This window comes from Cherax quadricarinatus, chromosome 4, assembly GCF_038502225.1.
Source record: "Cherax quadricarinatus isolate ZL_2023a chromosome 4, ASM3850222v1, whole genome shotgun sequence".
Taxonomy (NCBI): Eukaryota; Metazoa; Arthropoda; class Malacostraca; order Decapoda; family Parastacidae; genus Cherax; species Cherax quadricarinatus.
The window spans coordinates 38556138-38571612 of NC_091295.1; the positions used below are offsets into that span (position 1 = coordinate 38556138).

At 42.3% G+C, this 15475-nt stretch overlaps 1 protein-coding gene across 1 annotated transcript in view; it reads left to right on the plus strand.

Annotated features, from left to right (window-relative positions):
- The first annotated feature begins 12146 nt into the window (after window positions 1–12146).
- LOC128684369 (eukaryotic translation initiation factor 4 gamma 1-like) overlaps window positions 12147–15475 on the plus strand; it is a 43471-nt gene continuing 40142 nt past the window's right edge. Inside the window, exon 1 of the mRNA XM_070095809.1 lies at window positions 12147–12274. The gene's annotated coding sequence lies outside the window, so the exon portion shown is untranslated. The remainder of the gene's footprint in view (window positions 12275–15475) is intronic.

Below are 15475 nucleotides of genomic sequence, written 5' to 3' on the forward strand. Positions count from 1 at the left end.
CCTTGATACTAGTGAGGGGGCTCTTGATCTAGGGAATTGGATCTGTGCTCCGGTTCCCTGAATTGAGCCTGAATACCTTCCATCCCCCCTCCCCCAGATGCGCTGTATAATCCTACGGGTTTAGCACTCCTCCATGATTATAATAATCTCCCTCCCCCCCATCCACCCACAATGGGTCACCTTACCGTGGTGTGAGTTTTATACCCCATGCTGGGTCACCTTACTGTGGTGGGAGGTTTTTATCCTCCTCAAACGCTGCGTCCCTTTACCGTGGTTGTGGGATATATGCCGCCACTCTGTACTGAGTCACTTCCACTCAAGGAAGATTGAGTGGAAGCTAAGCCTGATAAGAGACTTCTGGCCCAAGAAATTGAGCTTAGCTTTCCCTTCCTGGGATCGAAGCAAATTTCCTCCTATTCCAAGCGCTATATGGTAATATACGAGTTTAATCCCCCCCCCCACTTAACTATATAAGGTAAGTGTAAAGTAAAAGGACATAAGAGGACATATAAGAGCCTCTCTCGAGGACTGACCAGGGACTGAGTACGTCCAGGATCATCTGAGCAAAGGAGTATCCCAGGATCATCTGAGCAAAGGAGTATCCCAGGATCATCTGAGCAAAGGAGTATCCCAGAATCATCTGAACAAAGGAGTATCCCAGGATCATCTGAGCAAAGGAGTATCCCAGGATCATCTGAGCAAAGGAGTATCCCAGGATCATCTTAACATAGGAAGAGTATTCCTGGATCCTGTCATGCAGAGCAGCGCTGTATGACTCTTGTGGGTTTAGCGCTTAGCATGATTATAATAATAATGGTATGCAGAAATGCACCCACCAGCACTTACTAATGCCTCGTCACGACTTACTGTAAAATAACACACATCGTAAAAAAAAATGTCATTGTTGTGGATAAAAAATATCGGAAAAATTACGCGAAATGAATGAAAACTTCCTCTTCAAGAATACACAAGTGAGACGGAAAATGAATAAATAAATGTTAAACTATCTTTCATGGTAGACTCTGTGAAGAATTACAAGTTTGTGATCATGGTTAGCAAGAGATTGACATATACGGGTCACTTCGGTGCCCCCTCTCCAAAAAAAAAAAAATCCAATCTGCCCAAATGAAGCTATAGGGGACTAGCTTCCCAGTATCCAAAAAAACACTTGATAATAAATAATTATGCTCTCAGGGGAGGTTTCTTGACGCTGATGAGGGTCTATTGAGCCAAGGCATTGTACCTGGTCTCTCCTTGCTTGGATCGGACTATAATGTCTTCAGTTTCCCCAGGTGTTGTATAACCTCTACGGGCTTAGCGTTTGCTATCCCAACCACGTGGAAAATATAGGTTAGATAATGAGAACTAGCTTTCATAGCGAGAGACCAAGCCAGTGATGATACTCGGCTGGAATATTGCTGTATAACTAACGGCCCTCTTCAATATGTACCGTGAACGAGTGTGGTGAATGTATATATTTGGTAATTTTACAGCCAAAGACCCCTAATTACAGTTTAAGCAGTCTACAGGTTACCTCATACTGTAGTAATAATTCCACCTTCAATGATAACCTTACAAATCTAATAATTAACAAGAACTTAAATATGTCCAATTACTTGCTAAACCATTAATAATTAACCCTACGAGAATTTCTGAGACGACTGTATCCTCATTTGATTATATCTGGACCAAAATAAAAACTCTCAAAGCAGGGATAATCACACACAATACTACCGATCACTACCCCACCTTACTCATAACCAACATATACAAATTACCACTAAAAGGTAGTAAGCCCGGTGGCCTGGTGGCTAAAGCTCCTGCTTCACACACGGAGGGCCCGGGTCCGGGTTCGATTCCCGGCGGGTGAAAACATTTCGACACGTTTCCCTACACCTGTTGTCCTGTATCCATGATGAGACATCATTAAATAACTTAATTACATTAAACAACTGGCACTGAGTTTATTGACGACCGGGAAACTGACAAATAGGTCAGCTTTTCTATACAAAAAATACAAAGCCTCTACAATACGTATTATTCTATTAATATTAAGCAGATCACGGCAAAGAGACTAAGTATTACATGGCTAACTAATAGCATACTCAGGTTCATTGGTAAAAAATATAACTATGAAAAGCAATACAAATTGGGATTAATAACTAAAGAACAGACTAAACACTACTTACCAATCCAATATGGCACTATAATATGCTAGCAGGTTTAATAAAATATAAGAAGATACGAAAAAGACCTGCAAGATACTCCCAAATCCTATGCTCTCGAAAATTTGACCAAAACCAGAGATATTGTTCTAAACCAAATGTACCTCACCTCCAACTCGCTGAACATAAGAACATAAGAAAGGAACACTGCAACAGGCCTATTGACCCATGCGGAGCAGGTCCATGTCCCCCCCGGATTGGCCCAATGACCCCCCCCGGATTAGCCCAATGACCCACCCAGTCTGGTCACCTCCACTCAAGGAAGGAGCACTGCACCAAACCCAGCAGCACAAGCTAGTCAGGTCCAGCTCACACCCACCCACACCCTCTACTATAGGATCAAGGCTAGCCACTCAAATTTCAAACACAATCTAGCTCCAACTAATCTCGCTGAGTTACTTCGATAATAAATTCACTGAAAAATAGATAGGAAACTTAGCTAATTTACCACCATTATTGTACAAAAAAAGCTATGTTATTACTCATCATTGCAACATTGTTCAACAAATCATTATAAACCAAAACTTGCCAAACAATGCTTAAGATAACAAGGGTCACTCCAGTACTTAAAGGAGACCCAGCAGATGGTATCAACAATAGGCCAATATCTAGCTTTCTGTTGCTATATAAAATCTTCGAAAAAACTAATTTATAAGCGACTAAACTGTCTTCTAGTGTCTCGCAATATGTGTAACCCTTGCCAGTTTGATTTCAGGCCAGGAAACAGCTTACCTGGAGTTTACCTGGAGAGAGTTCCGGGGGTCAACGCCCCCGCGGCCCGGTCTGAGACCAGGCCTCCTGGTGGATCAGAGCCTGATCAACCAGGCTGTTGCTGCTGGCTGCACGCAAACCAACGTACGAGCCACAGCCCGGCTGATCCGGAACTGACTTTAGGTGCTTGTCCAGTGCCAGCTTGAAGACTGCCAGGGGTCTGTTGGTAATCCCCCTTATGTGTGCTGGGAGGCAGTTGAACAGTCTCGGGCCCCTGACACTTATTGTATGGTCTCTTAACGTGCTAGTGACACCCCTGCTTTTCATTGGGGGGATGGTGCATCGTCTGCCAAGTCTTTTGCTTTCGTAGTGAGTGATTTTCGTGTGCAAGTTCGGTACTAGTCCCTCTAGGATTTTCCAGGTGTATATAATCATGTATCTTTCCCTCCTGCATTCCAGGGAATACAGGTTTAGGAACCTCAAGCGCTCCCAATAATTGAGGTGTTTTATCTCCGTTATGCGCGCCGTGAAAGTTCTCTGTACATTTTCTAGGTCGGCAATTTCACCTGCCTTGAAAGGTGCTGTTAGTGTGCAGCAATATTCCAGCCTAGATAGAACAAGTGACCTGAAGAGTGTCATCATGTGCTTGGCCTCCCTAGTTTTGAAGGTTCTCATTATCCATCCTGTCATTTTTCTAGCAGATGCGATTGATACAATGTTATGGTCCTTGAAGGTGAGATCCTCCGACATGATCACTCCCAGGTCTTTGACGTTGGTGTTTCGCTCTATTTTGTGGCCAGAATTTGTTTTGTACTCTGATGAAGATTTAATTTCCTCATGTTTACCATATCTGAGTAATTGAAATTTCTCATCGTTGAACTTCATATTGTTTTCTGCAGCCCACTGAAAGATTTGGTTGATGTCTGCCTGGAGCTTTGCAGTGTCTGCAATGGAAGACACTGTCATGCAGATTCGGGTGTCATCTGCAAAGGAAGACACGGTGCTGTGGCTGACATCCTTGTCTATGTCGGATATAAGGATGAGGAACAAGATGGGAGCGAGTACTGTGCCTTGTGGAACAGAGCTTTTCACCGTAGCTGCCTCGGACTTTACTCTGTTGACGACTACTCTCTGTGTTCTGTTAGTGAGGAAATTATAGATCCATCGACCGACTTTTCCTGTTATTCCTTTAGCACGCATTTTGTGCGCTATTACGCCATGGTCACACTTGTCGAAGGCTTTTGCAAAGTCTGTATATATTACATCTGCATTCTTTTTGTCTTCTAGTGCATTTAGGACCTTGTCGTAGTGGTCCAATAGTTGAGACAGACAGGAGCGACCTGTTCTAAACCCATGTTGCCCTGGGTTGTGTAACTGATGGGTTTCTAGATGCGTGGTGATCTTGCTTCTTAGGACCCTTTCAAAGATTTTTATGATATGGGATGTTAGTGCTATTGGTCTGTAGTTCTTTGCTGTTGCTTTACTGCCCCCTTTGTGGAGTGGGGCTATGTCTGTTGTTTTTAGTAACTGTGGGACGACCCCCGTGTCCATGCTCCCTCTCCATAGGATGGAAAAGGCTCGTGATAGGGGCTTCTTGCAGTTCTTGATGAACACAGAGTTCCATGAGTCTGGCCCTGGGGCAGAGTGCATGGGCATGTCATTTATCGCCTGTTCGAAGTCATTTGGCGTCAGGATAACATCGGATAGGCTTGTGTTAATCAAATTTTGTGGCTCTCTCATAAAAAATTCATTTTGATCTTCGACTCTCAGTCTGGTTAGCGGCTTGCTAAAAACTGAGTCATATTGGGACTTGAGTAGCTCACTCATTTCCTTGCTGTCATCTGTGTAGGACCCATCTTGTTTAAGTAGGGGCCCAATACTGGACGTTGTTCTCGATTTTGATTTGGCATAGGAGAAGAAATATTTTGGGTTTCTTTCGATTTCATTTATGGCTTTTAGTTCTTCCCGCGATTCCTGACTCCTAAAGGATTCTTTTAGCTTAAGTTCGATGCTTGCTATTTCTCTGACCAGTGTCTCCCTACGCATTTCAGATATATTGACCTCTTTTAGCCGCTCTGTTATTCTTTTCCGTCGCCTGTAAAGGGAGCGCCTGTCTCTTTCTGTTTTACATCTACTCCTCCTTTTTCTTAGAGGAATAAGCCTTGTGCATACATCGAGTGCCACCGAGTTAATCTGTTCTAGGCATAAGTTGGGGTCTGTGTTGCTTAGTATATCTTCCCAGCTTATATCGGTTAGGACTTGGTTTACTTGGTCCCACTTTATGTTTTTGTTATTGAAGTTGAATTTGGTGAATGCTCCCTCGTGACTAATCTCATTATGGCGGTCTGGGGCTCCGCGCATACATGACTGAACCTCAATTATGTTGTGATCTCAGTATATTGTTTTTGATATGGTGATATATCTTATCAGATCATCATTGTTAGTGAAGATGAGGTCTAGTGTATTCTCCAGTCTAGTAGGCTCTATTATTTGCTGGTTTAAATTGAATTTTGTGCAGAGATTTAAAAGCTCGCGTGAGTGTGAGTTTTCATCAGAGCTGCCTCCTAAATTAATACAGCACGAAAATTATGAATATCCAATGGGAATCTTTATAGACTTTAGGAAAGATTTCGATACAGTACACTACATCATCCTGCATCTTAAACTAGAGCATTACAGTACCAGAGGTCATACTCTTTCATACTTAAGTTTTTCTTAACTGCAAAAATCAGTCTCTCTCAAGGACTTAAAACCTCAAGTCGACTTATTAACATTGGGGTGCCTCAGGGCAGTGTTGGTGATACTCTTCTTTTCATTATATATGTCAGTGACTTTCCCAATGCATTTCAAGTACTCTAACCTATTGTTTGCAGATAACACAGCTTTTCTTATCTCCCATTTAAATCCGAATTCTTTCAATCATACTTAATTAGAACCTTATAAAGATATCTACTTGGATGACTACCAATAAACTCACTCTTAATAATGACTAAACCTTCTACATGATGTTTGGGAACAGAACTGCAAATGTCCATCTAAATATATTGATAACGATTCCCACATTGTAAGACAAATCGAGGAAAAATTCTTAGGTCTATACTCTGACAATAACTTGAAATTCAATATTCACATTCCACACTCAACCAAGGTCTCCAAAGGAGTAAGCATCCTCTTCCCTCATTATTATTAATCCTGAAGGGTTAGTAACCCTAGGATAATTATTATTATAATCATAACTAAGCACTAAACCCACAAGGGTCAAACCCCTGGAGTTTACCTGGAGAGAGTTCCGGGGGTCAACGCCTCCGCGGCCCGGTCTGTGACCAGGTCTCATGGTGGATCAAAGCCTGATCAACCAGGCTGTTACTGCTGACTGCACGCAATCCAAAGTACGAGCCACAGCCCGGCTGGTCAGGTACCGACTTTAGGTGCTTGTCCAGTGCCTGCTTGAAGACAGCCAGGGGTCTATTGGTAATCCCCCTTATGTATGCTGGGAGGCAGTTGAACAGTCTTGGGCCCCTGACACTTATTGTGTTGTCTCTTAACGTGTTAGTGACACCCCTGCTTTTCACTGGGGGGATGTTGCATCGTCTGCCGAGTCTTTTGCTTTCGTAGAGAGTGATTTTCGTGTGCAAGTTCGGTACTAGTCCCTCTAGGATTTTTCAGGTGTATATAATCATGTATCTCTCCCGCCTGCGTTCCAGGGAGTACGGGTTCAGGAACTTCAAGCGCTCCCAGTAATTGAGGTGTTTTATCTCCGTTATGCGTGCCGTGAAGGCTCTCTGTACATTTTCTAGGTCAGCAATTTCACCTGCCTTGAAAGGTGCTGTTAGTGTGCAGCAATATTCCAGCCTAGATAAAACAAGCGACCTGAAGAGTGTCATCATGGACTTGGCATCCCTAGTTTTGAAGGTTCTCATTATCCATCCTGTCATTTTTCTAGCAGATGCGATTGATACAATGTTATGGTCCTTGAAGGTGAGATCTTCCGATATGATCACTCCCAGGTCTTTGACGTTGGTTTTTCGCTCTATTTTGTGGCCGGAATTTGTTTTATACTCTGATGAAGTATTAATTTCCTCATGTTTACCATATCGGAGTAATTGAAATTTCTCATCGTTGAACTTCATATTGTTTACTGCAGCCTACTGAAAGATTTGGTTGATGTCCGCCTGGAGCCTTGCAGTGTCTGCAATGGAAGACACTGTCATGCAGATTCGGGTGTCATCTGCTAAGGAAGACACGGTGCTGTGGCTGACATCCTTGTCTATGTCAGTTATGAGGATGAGAAACAAGATGGGAGCGAGTACTGTGCCTTGCGGAACAGAGCTTTTCATCGTAGCCGCCTCAGACTTTACTCTGTTGATTACTATTTGTGTTCTGTTTGTGAGGAAATTATAGATCCATCTACCAACTTTTCCTGTTATTCCTTTAGCACGCATTTTGTGCGCTATTACGCCATGGTCATACTTGTCGAAGGGTTTTGCAAAGTCTGTGTATGTTACATCTGCATTCTTTTTGTCTTCTAGTGCATCTAGGACCTTGTCGTAGTGATCCAGTAGTTGGGACAGACAGGAGCGACCTGCTCTAAACCCATGTTGCCCTGGGTTGTGTAATTGATGGGTATCTAGATGGGTGGCGATCTTGCTTCTTTAGGACCCTTTCAAAGATTTTTATGATATGGGATGTTAGCGCTATCGGTTTGTAGCTCTTTGTTATTACTTTACTGCCCCCTTTGTGGAGTGGGCCTATGTCTGTTGTTTTTAGTAACTGTGGGACGACCCCAGTGTCCATGCTCCCTCTCCATAGGATGTTAAAAGCACGTGATAGGGGCTTCTTGCTGTTCTTGATGAACACGGAGTTCCATGAGTCTGGCCCTGGGGCAGAGTGCATGGGCAAGTCATTTATCGCCTGTTCGAAGTCATTTGGATAATCCGATAAATTAAGTGTGGCTTACACTGAGGTCTTTTTAAGATCCTCCCCAGTATGCGACCCATAACAGCCAACTAATTGCTAGGTAACAACGGCAGTAGGTGTCAGGAGACACCATATAGAAGTTCCGCCTGATGTTTAGTTCAATCTCACGTCTAACTGGTAGTGACTCAAACGTTCTAACAACTGTGATATGAGGCCCAAGGAATTGGATTTGTCCTACCCTTCCTTGGGTGAACGCCCCATCAGCCCGGTCAGTGACCAGGCTTCGTAGTGTATCAGGGCCTGATTAACCAGGTTGTTACTGCTGGTCGCATGCACCCCGACGTACAAACCAGTCCGGTTGGTCAGGTACTGACTAGGTGCCTGTCCAGCGCCTTCTTGAAGACAGCCAGGGGTCTATTGGTAATCCCCCTTATTTATGCTAGGAGGCAGCTGAGCAGTCTTAGGCCCTTGACACTTATTGTGTTGTCTCTTAGCGTACTCATGGCGCCTCTACTTTTCATTGGGGGATGTTGCACTGCCTGTCGAGTGTTTTGCTTTCGTAGGGAGCGATTTTCGTGTGTAAATTCGGTGCTAATCCCTCCAGGATTTTCCAAGTATACATGTATATTATCATGTGTCTTTCTCGCCTGCATTCCAGGGAATAAAAGTCAACGAACTTCAACCGTTCCCAGTAATTGTGGTGTTTTATTCAAATTCAAATTCAAATTCAAAGTTTATTCTCTATAAGGATTACAATGCTGAGTTTACAGAATTTGGTTATTGTGTGGTTTACATGTAGTAAATTAATGATTACAGAGTGTACCACTAGAACACCTAGCATGGCTAGGCATTTCGGGCAGACTTAGTTTAATTCTTAATTTTAAAATATTACAAATTATGAGGTAAGTTGGTATTATAGCTAAGTGACTAAATACTAGTTTTTGAGTTTAGCAATGTGAATGCTTTTGTTTTGGCACAGTACATAGTTTCAGTATTGGAGTATCACAGGATTCATTATTTTAAGATTGAGATTAATATTTCTGTTTATGGTCAAATGGGTGAGTGAGTGTAAGTGTGAACCACCAGGTGGTATTCGTGTAGTTAGTTGACGGGGTGTAGCAGGGAGATAAGATGTTTTCTAATGGTGATTTTGAAGGTGATGAATGTGTCTGCAGTTCTAGAGTTCTCAGGTAGGGTGCTCCAGATTTTAGGGCCTTTGACATACATTGAATTTTTGTAAAGATTTAGTCGGACACGGGGAATGTCGTAGAGATGTTTGTGTCTGGTGTTATGCCTGTGGGTTCTGTCACAACTATCAAGAAAGCGTTTTAGGTCAAGGTTGATATTGGAGTTTAAGGTCCTGTAGATGTAGATTGCACAGTAGTAAGTGTGGATGTACTGAACAGGGAGTAAGTTTAGATCTATGAAGAGTGGGGGGGGTGTGTTGCCAGGGATGGGATTTAGTGATTATTCTTACTGCAGCTTTTTGTTGGGTTATTATTGGCTTTAGGTGTGTTGCTGCAGTTGATCCCCAAGCACAAATAGCATAGGTGAGGTATGGATAAATGAGTGGTATAGTGTGAGAAGGGCAGTTTGCAGCACGTAGTATCGTATCTTGGAGAGGATCCCAACCGTTTTGGATACTTTTTTGGTTATGTGTTCGATACGGGTGCTGAAATTCAGGTTGTTGTCAAGGTATAGGCCTAGGAATTTGCCCTCATTATGTCTGGTAATTAGAGTGTTGTCGATCTCAATGTTAATTTGTGCATCTCCTGCTCTGCTACCAAACATAATATAGTAGGTTCTGAAGATTGAGACACTTATGCAGCATATGTCTCAATCTTCAACTTGTCGGTTTTTCAAACCATTCATCACATAGTAGGTTCTGTTAGTGTTAAGCGTAAGTTTATTGGCTGTCATCCAAGTCGATATTTTGATCAGCTCCTCGTTAACAATGGTGTTGAGGGTGGCAAGATTAAGATAAGATAAGATTTCGTTCGGATTTTTAACCCCAGGGGGTTAGCCACCCAGGATAACCCAAGAAAGTCAGTGCGTCATCGAGGACTGTCTAACTTATTTCCATTGGGGTCCTTAATCTTGTCCCCCAGGATGCGACCCACACCAGTCGACTAACACCCAGGTACCTACTTGCTGCTAGGTGAACAGGACAACAGGTGTAAGGAAACGTGTCGAAATGTTTCTACCCGCCGGGAATCGAACCCGGGCCCTCCGTGTGTGAAGTGGGAGCTTTAGCCACCATGCCACTGGGCCACCGGGTGAGAGATGACATAAGTCGTGTCGTCAGCAAAGAGAATGGGTTTCAGGTGTTGGGATACGTTTGGAAGATCATTGATGTATATGAGGAAGAGCAGGGGACCAAGGACACTTCCCTGCGGAACTCCAGTATCAAGTGGCCGTGTTGTTGATGCTGTCTTAATGGTGACATACTGATACCTATTAGTAAGGTAAGATTTGAAATAAGCAAGCGCATGGCCTCTTTATTATTATTATTATTATTATTATAATCAAGGGGGAAGCGCTAAACCCAGAGGATTATACAGCGCCTGGGGGGGGGATGTGGAAGGCATTCAGGCTTAATTCGGGGAACTGGAGCACAGATTCAATTCCCTAAATCAAGAGCCCCTCACCAACATCAAGGAACCTTCCTTGAGGGGCATGGCCTCTTATACCGTAATGGTCAAGTTTGTGGAGTAGGATGTCGTGGTCTACTGTGTCAAAAGCTTTTCTTAGGTCAATAAAAATTCCTAGTGGATATTCCTTATTTTCCAATGCTGTGTAAAGCAGATCTAGCATTTTTATGATTGCATCATTAGTGCTTTTATTTTTCCTGAATCCAAATTGGCAGGGGTTGAGTATGTTTTGTGCCGTTATAAATGAATATAGTCTCCTGTGTACGAGTTTCTCAAAGATTTTGGATAGCAATGGTAAGTTTGATATTGGCCTATAGTTGTTTAAGTCTGTAGGGTCACCACCTTTATGTATTGGTGTAACCCTTGCCATCTTGAGTAGTTTCGGGAAGGTGCTAGTTTCTAGTGACTTGTTAAAAAGTAATGAAATAGCATACTTACGTGTATTTACGTGTGCCGTGAAGGTTCTCAGTACATTCTCCAGGTCAGCAATTTCACCTGCCTTAAAAGGCTCTGTTAGTGTACAGCAGTATTCCATCCTAGAGAGAACAAGCAATTTCAAGAGAATCATCATGGGTTTGGCATTCCTAGTTTTGAAGGTTCTTATCCATCCTTTCATTTTTCTAGCAATGTGAAAAATGATAGGATGGATGAGAACCTTCAAAACTAGGGATGCAATGATGATTCTCTTCAAATTGCTTCTCTCTAGTACTGGGTAGGGTTGCCCTTTGCCCCCAGAACAGCCTGAATTCTGTGGCATGAATTCAACAAGGTGCTGGAAGCATTCCTTAGAGATTCTGTGAGCCTGTGCCTACTGTAACCTCAGTTTCCTGTTCTTTACTGACAAAAGTGGAACTCGGTGTGGCCTGCTGCTGTGTTCAGAGATGCTCTTCTGCATATCTGTTGCATCATGTGGTTGAGTTACTATCACCTTATCAGCTTGAAACAGTCTTGGCCATTCTCCTCTGACCTTATTATTAAATCGTTTTCACCCACAGAAATGCCAATGCCACTCACTGTTTTTTATATTTCACAACATTCTCTGTACTCTAGAGACTATTGTGTGTGAAAATTCCAAAATCAGTAATTTCTGAGGTGCTCAAACCACCTCGTCTAGCAGCAACAATTATTCCATTGTCAAAGTCACTTCGGTCACGGTTCTTCCTCATTCTGATGCTCGGTCTGAACACTAACTTAACCTCTTGATTATTTCTGCGTTCTTTCACCCATTGAGGTGCTACGACGTGATTAATTGATTACATATTTGCATTAACTAGCCGGTGTACACGTGTACTAAAAAAAAAAAATGGCCACTGAGTATAGATAGTAGTAAGTCTAAGGTATAGATAATTTACTTTATTTCAGTGTGATACAGTATTTGTACAGAGGTGAATGACATTTAGGTATGCATGCAGAAAATCCCTTCAGCAAACTTAAGATTAATAAGGCAATGATATTCTGAGTGATTTTATACATAGTCTCTTAGGTGAGTGTAAATATAAATTTAGGAGTTAAAATGACTGACTTTTTTTTGAGTTATCCAGGGTAATTTACACTATGTATGATAATTGTACTTATGTGTACATTGTGCCTAAATAAACTTATTTACTTAAGGTAGAGCTGGGATAGATATGTTCCCGTTTTCTACATTAAACATTGTAAACACAACAGTGGTTGTAGTGTTCAGTAGCACAATATTCTTCCCTGGGGTCCCACCTTGAGGCGGCTGCTGGCCGAGCTCCAGTCCTGCACCCCAGGCTACACACAACTTAGGTAAAACACAAAGTTGCATCTTAATGGTTCACGTTCGGTCGTATATATTTTGCTTGTCACCTACGCGATGTCATCGAAATTTTGAATTTCTGATGAGCCTGAGCCTTGCACCACCTTGTTACATTGATATATATTCATTAGCTCACTGTATCCCATTGAGATGCCTTGATGATATTAACATTGTCCAGCATCACTTTGTTTTGCTGGAGTGAGGACCATTTGAATTGATAACACCTTTTTTTTATGCTGTATAGTAAAACAGTTCATTTAGAGGTTTCATACTTATAAAACGATAAAAAAAAGTGTGAATCAGGTTATGACCAGAGCTGAATAAAGCTGTAAGGAAAAAAAGGGAGAAAAGTTGTCCTCTCAAGGGAGGTGCCTTGATTCTGGTGAGGGGCTCTTGACACAAATTTTTGCACTTATATTCCCCTTGAATCAAACCCAGATACTTTGCATTCCTCATGCACTGTATGGCCCATGTGGGTTTAGCACTTTTCCCCCTAATAAAAATTAATTAAAAAATGGGAGGCCCTCTCTCACTGAGGTAGGGTGACCTGACACAGAAGAAAATGGTGTCATTCATTCATTGTTGTCTTGCCAGAAGCTTGCTGTTATTTTTAGTATTACTTGGGTTGAATAAAAGATGGTTTACATATGCTCCTTACAGTACTATAGGAAAATAAAAGTACTGTCAATTAGAATAAGGCACTGTTAGACTGTTGAATTATCCTAGATTAAATCTACATAATGTACAGTATGTATGCCTGTGGTATCTGTGGACCCTCAGAAATATTTGCTACTACAAATTATTGTTATTATTTTTATTGTATTAACATAAAATGTGGTAAGACGCTCGTGTGAAACTCCATCCTACAGATACAGATAATTAAACATTTCATGTTAAACAGGGTTTTTTCCTGTTTTATGCAGTACAGTTTTTATTTTTTTTATGCAGTACAAAAAATGTACTTTACGTGTATTAATTCATTGGTAGGTACAAAAGAAAGCCATTGCTATGCAAAGCATTTTGGACAAACTAATCCTAATGCTTAAATGTTAATGAGATTTAGACATAGACTATTAAATAGGATTTCTTATGCAGTTAACTATAATCATATGTACGATATCCAGTGTACAACATCGTATGTCAATATCCAATGAGGTAAGGACTTTCCTCATTTGTTTATTGTGAAGTTGGGTTTATCACTTCTTTTTTATTATAATTATAATCTGGGTTAGAATGCAGTCCAGCATCACATTACCCCATTTCAAGTTTTGTATTAACTCTGTGTAAGTCAGATATGGTTAAAGACGTGAGCAAACACTTAGCACATTTTATCATGGAAACATTTTGGTTCTGAGACCATGTTCAGTGGTGTTAACAAAGTTCCACGACCAAAATATTTCCAAATAAAATATCCTATATGTTTGCTCATGTGTCTTTAACCTCATCTTGTCAGTATTATCCTGATAAAGAACAAATGAAGGTGATATTTAACCTTTTCACTCTCAACAATCCACAAATTGAAAACCTCTTCTGTGTCAGCATTTTTGGATAAATAAAAAAATTTATCTTCTAAAGGTAATGGCATCAAAAGTGTAGAATTTTGATCTAATGCTTATGGAATCACAAGTTGTGAAGTTGGAAATCGGGAGCATTTTACATAATGATTTCGTCCGATTTCAGACCTCGAACTGACTCAGTTCTTGGCTATTTTCCTAGTATGCCTTCCATGCAGTCCAGTGATTGTAAGAAACTCCCCATTCAGCCATAAGAGCTACCCTGTAAAGCACTCGGTAATTGATAATTACCGAGTGCTATTTTCAAGAAATTTCAGTTTAGAAATAGTCCAAAACATACACTACAGGCATTTCAGTTTTCCTCTCTGTTCACTAATCATGTCTCCAGGCCTTTTCTATATAACATTTACTCTCCATTACTGGGAATGCTTAGTTACTTGACCTGTACTCACTGGAGTGCAGGCAAGAGAGATGCATTATAATCTGTACCTGGAAAATCCTAGAGGGACTGGTTCCAAATCTGCACACAGAAATCACTCCATACAAAAGCAGACTGGGCAGAGGGTGCAACATACCCCCAATTAAAAATAGGGGCATCATTAGTACACTAAGAGAAAACACAATAAGTGTCTGGAGCCTAAGACTGTTCAACAGCCTCCCACCAGGCATAGGGGGAATTATCAGTAGACTCCTGGCTGCCTTCAAGAGGGAGCTGGACAGATACCTAAAGTCAGTACCGATCAGCTGGGCTGTGGTTCATACGTTGGACTGTGCGGCCAGCAGATACAGCCTGGTTGATCAGGCCCTGATTCACCTGGAGGCCTGGTCAAGGACTAAGCCATGGGGGCATTGACCCTTGGAACACCCTCCAGGTAGACACAAACAGTCACTGTTTTTATCTTTTTCTTGGCCAAGAAACTGTCATTTGGGCCATCTCAGTAACTGAAACAGACTTAGTAAAACTCATAAAACAGACCAGGGGGTATGGGACCCCTCCCCTCCCCTAGGAAATGCCTGAAATCAACCATTTCTATGTCTATAATCTTTTCAGGCCACTTGGTTTGAAACTAACCAAAATCCCCATTTCACTAGTACGTCCTCTTCAAGGGGGGCTCCTTGGTGTGGTGAAGAGGCTCTTGGTCTGAGGAATTAGACCTGTCGGTCTCCTTCCTCAGACTGAACCTAATTACCCCCCAATGCCCCCTTCCCTATCCCATCCTCCCCTTTTTCCTTTCCTCCTCCTCCTCCCCACCCCTCCCTTTTGCCCTTCTTCTTTTTGGCCTTTGGGATTTTTCCCAAAGACACACTAGTTCATAGGTAGGGGGAAGGGTACCGGGGTCCATTCCATTCCGTTGAGGTTCTTGGCGGTGGCGTAGTTTGCCATGGGATCTGGATTGCCTGGGGATGTCCCAATCCCTCTCCGGTATCCCGGAGGGTGGCTTTGGGTGTCTTTCGGGCGACGGGTGTATCTCTGGAAGCCACCTTTCGGATTCCGGGGGTGGTGGCTGAAGGAGGTATGCTTTGTGGCGGATATCCGGCCGCCCTCTCTTTTGTCCACCGAGGTAGCTCGGCAGATGTGAGGTTGCTATCCCGGATTGCTGGTTTACTGGCATGAAGGGTAGGGTATGGCACGGGTTCCATGCTGCATCTGCGTTACTTGCTGTGCTGAGGTCCTCT